Source organism: Sinocyclocheilus anshuiensis, unplaced genomic scaffold, assembly GCF_001515605.1.
Source record: "Sinocyclocheilus anshuiensis isolate Anshui unplaced genomic scaffold, SAMN03320099.WGS_v1.1 scaffold773, whole genome shotgun sequence".
NCBI lineage: Eukaryota > Metazoa > Chordata > Actinopteri > Cypriniformes > Cyprinidae > Sinocyclocheilus > Sinocyclocheilus anshuiensis.
In genome coordinates, this window is record NW_015539930.1 from 1,135,912 (window position 1) to 1,140,614 (window position 4,703).

Here is a 4,703-nt window from a genome sequence, read left to right on the forward strand (position 1 = left end):
TCGTCGAAATTCTCCATCCTCGATCACTTTTAGTCAGCTTTGATGAAACTCCTCTCAGCTAGCACGTCTTTTCAAAGTGAAAGTAGCCTTGTCACCTGACCTGAATACAGCGTGCTGATTCACTAAAATGGACTTATCAGCTTCTGTTCAGTGTTGCCAATTCCGCGGTTTTCCCGCGAAATTGAGCTACTTTCAGTGTCGCCAACTAATTTTTGCTAAATGATGTCACTGCGCGATGACGTCATTACGTAATCACGACGCAAAATTGTGAGTCTACTCTTCCAGGATCAGGAAACAGTCCTCCCCAAAATGTGCTGCACACAAATGAATATTTGGGTTGAACTGTTCTGGAACAGTGTTGTAAATACAACTTAACCACTGATTTCTAGTCGTGTCCTCTTTTGGAAGGCCAAACAAAGTAGTTTCGCTTTCACAACGAAACACAGCGTCACACACGGCTGCCTTGAGAGAGCGGAGGCCGGCGGCTAGAGTGAGGAACGGCCGGCGGATTCGATGAAGGAGCAGCCGCCGGACTTGCGGCAACCACATGTGACGACCCCGGGCTGGACTCCGCTTCGTCCACGGTGAAAGCCGATCTGACGATCCACAGCGCAAAGTTGTTGTATTTCCTCAGCAACCAGCACGGATCAGCTCCAGGCATGACGAAGCCTTCTTTATACGCCAAGAGCTTGTAACACTCCAAAGAGAAAGGAAAAATTGAAATCGCATCATATGACCCCTTTAATAGACTAAAACATCCAGTGAAAGAACGCACTCTAAATGCGCACGCACACTAAAGCCTGCGTTGTCTAACCATCACGTAGTTTCTTATGCGTGCACTCTGTAGGTGTGTTTTGTTTGGTTCTTGCAATATACTCGATAATGTCATGATGTCTCACGAGTTCAGTATTTGCGCTAAACCTGCGCAGATTTGGCTTGCATGAACTTCCCCAAGAAATTAATGAGTGAACATAACTTACGAAAAGTAACCCGCCAAATTGGCTAGTGATTTGACAGCGTTACCCGCCACAGCTGATTTATATATATAAATATTATATATATATATATATGGAGTGAACGCAAGTTCAATTCATTGTATTGTTTGCTTTTGGAATGCATAATAAGTGTGAACAGGTGGGTGCAAAGATTAAAATTATATGCCATCAATAGGGGTTCACTTTCACGATTTAGGGCAAATTGTGTTTATAGCAATGGCAAATTGTTTGAAAGTTATGAAATGTACTCCAGACCACCTTCTCAAACAAAACTTACCTACAATAAATTAAATGTAATATGGACTCTGAAGGAGCATATTCAAAATTAAATGTCTTTCTAAGGCTTGGTTCAGATGGGCAGCAGAAATCAGATTTTTTTGCCTATGTGACTTACATTTTTTTTATAGTCTGTAGGGGTGTATCGTTACACAAAAATTATGGTTTGGGATGTTTTTGGTACAGCAGGTGGACAAAACACGCATCTCAACACTGCATTTGTTCAGTACACATCCATGCTGAATTGAAAGAACCGTACTGAAAATTTGGTATGCATAATTGTACAGTTACACCCCTAATAGTCTTTTTCATCATTCATCATGTTTTTTTTTTTTTTTTTTTTTTTTTGGGTAACGGCAACTCTATGGTGTTAAACACTGCAGAGCTTGTCTAATGTTTCCCTTAACATGCTGAAGTTAGCAAAACAACCAGCCTTTTCAAACGTTCACTCTTTACATGAATCCATGTTAGGATGCTTCATAATTATGACAACCAATGTGGACAAGGTAGCAAAAGCAACTTCAGAAAAAGCATGTTTATGCCATACTGTATATCTGTTAGCTATACTAAAACTTCATCAAGCTTGTTGATCTTTTACCAGCTTGCTTCTACTGATGTCACCCTAAAGTTTTAAGTATTGTTGGATGCTGGTGTAGAATCCATTGTTTAGGGACATTTGACAGTTCTGTTGTCTTTGGCAGGAGGTTCAGCTAAACACTTCTTTAAGCACTAATGATGCCCCTCTTTCTCACCCCCCTCTATTTCTGCTCGCTCCACTCACCCGCCCAGCACCTGGACCCCATCCCCGAATCCCGCTGCTGAAAACCTGGCCTTGCCATTTTTTTCAAGCTGTAATTAAGGAGATGGCTAGCCAGGCTCTGCTGTAATAGGAGTGAAAGAAACGTCCAACCTCACCCTCTGGCAGGGCATGGCAAAGAAAAGAAAAGGAGAAGGTGTCACTGCATCTACACAATGCAGTTGGATCAAGGAGGGTCCTCGATTTGACATGTAGAGACTGGACCATCCACTCCTCTTGCTCCTCCTCTATTCTCCTCAACTGCTGGCATTCAACGCCGTCTCCGCACACCTCCTTAACTGTAATTAGGTGGCTGTCCCTGCGGCCCGGTGCCCTTTTGACTTTCGGTGTGTGCAGCAGCCCCAGCAGATGCACCTGCCCCCTGTCTTCCTCTGCTCAGGTGAACAAGGGCAGTTAATCTCCTGCGACCCCTGGCAGACTCTCCCAGACACCTGTCTGCCAGGTGCCGCTTTATCACCTGGCCGCTCCCTGTTCTGGCCTGGTTGAGGATAAGGAGGGCGGGAAATAGCGAGAGACAATGAGAGAGAGAAAGTTCAGCACTCTTCAGCTCCAGCTCAACCCACACCTTTCTCCCACTGCCTGGTCTTTTGTGAACAGCAGCTGCTTAGGTGTGTGTGTGTGTGTGTGTCTTTGTGTTTCAGATGTATTGGAAATGTATTGTGTTTCAAAATGTATTGGAGTAATAAGAATAGTTTGGAATAGTTCTTCTAACCGAGGCATTTGAAAAGACTTTGGTAAGTTACCAGTAGCAGAACTTCTCAGTAAAGTTGTAGCACCCTACTGATGACTTATTCGACCACTTTACAATTACTTTGTTAATCTGTGATGCTCTATTTAACCAAGGTATTGTAGGCTGTACTATACTGTGAACATAATCATGGCTGAATGGTGTTGAAAAGAGTTCTAACCTCTGATAATACACCATTGACCATGAACTCTTTCAAACTCAAATCCTGCATCCAAATATGTATGTGTATATATTAGCTGAAAAACAATACATACAAAAGGGAAGTATGTTCAAAATTTATAGTATTCATAAAACAGCATGCAAAAAGTAACATGATGACCTACTACTTTCGCAGTGATGAGCAAATTTGATTGACGCTTTACTATTAAAGCTTCTCGGATACTGTCTATGCACATGCAACGGGAGTCAAGCCTGTATTCCTTACCAGTTACCATAGTGACAGTGACCAAAGTAATATCAAAGATGGGGACGTCCATAAAACTGAAAGTCTTTTATGAATCAGAATGAATGAAGTCAGAATCAGTTTCTGACACAACAAGAGTCCAATCGAGCCACAAGTTCATCCATCAAATCTTCATTAACTGACAGCAGCTTTTATATTTGGGTGGAGAGTAGAACATTTGAGTCGCGTGTAGAACACAAAACTGACGGGAGCGGTTTCAGTGGAGGACCCTGGATCTAAAACTTTCAGATGACACACAGCTCATTTCCCCCGTCACTGTAAGTTACTGAAACCACACATGAAAACACGCAACACACGGTAAACACGTGTTTATGCAGCAGAGCGACTCTCTAACACTGTATGATGTGACTGACAACTAGTTGTCCAGTCCTGTTTTGTTAACACCGCACGTGTTTTCCGAGAATGCGGTTGTGAGTCCTGAAAATTTACTGGTGTGAGTTCGGTTACAGAATGCGGTTATTACGCCTGAAAATAACCGTACTGTGTGTGAACGTAACTGTATTAAGGACTTAAATACAGGACTGACAACTGTATTCTGCTGCTGTGTGAACATGGCCTGTATAAGTGAATGTTGACTGTCTCATTTCATTTTGTGGTCTCTTAGCCATGTAATAACTAGAGGTTGACCAATGTATCCTTTTTGCCGATTAATCGACACAGATAGTTGATTTTTGGAACTACTGGCAAAAAGCGGCTGAGAAGGTCCGCTGTCATTATACAGTACGAGAGCACCCTCTAGATTCGGAAATCACTGACACCACGTGCTGTTTGTTTTGACACGTGACACTGCGCGCTGCACAGAGTGGGACACTTCAGACGAACGGATTTAAAACAGACAACGAAACGGTGTATACAATACACTATAGTGCATGTTTTCATATGATTACTAAGTAATTCATTTGTTGACTAGATGCTGCATTAGTGGAGAGGGAACAGCAGTATGTTTGCTGTCAAGGCTGAGAGGACGCAAACATTAGCAGCACCTCGAATGGTTAAAACAATGTGACCAAAACACACGCAAGTCCGACACAAAAGCTTAATGTCACGATTGTTACCATCTATTTGTATTAGTTTATATCCAGCTGGTCACATTAATACATTTGTTATCCAGCAAGTTGCAGATTTAAAGCTGTGAAGTGAGAAAACATTGATATGTTGATTCAGTGGAAAGAAATCCTGCCGTGCCACAGATCACCACTCACACTCTTTTCCATTAAATTACATTATATTCGTCCCAAATTGTTGTTAATGTACATAATGACTTCACCCTAGGCTCTAAAATTGTGTATTGTGCATTTTTCAGTGAAACATTTGTCTTTCTGTGGCTCTAATAAAGTCCACATGCTTCATATAGAGAGCTATTATATAGATTGCGCTTTTTCTTTTCTTTCTAACTTTAACGAT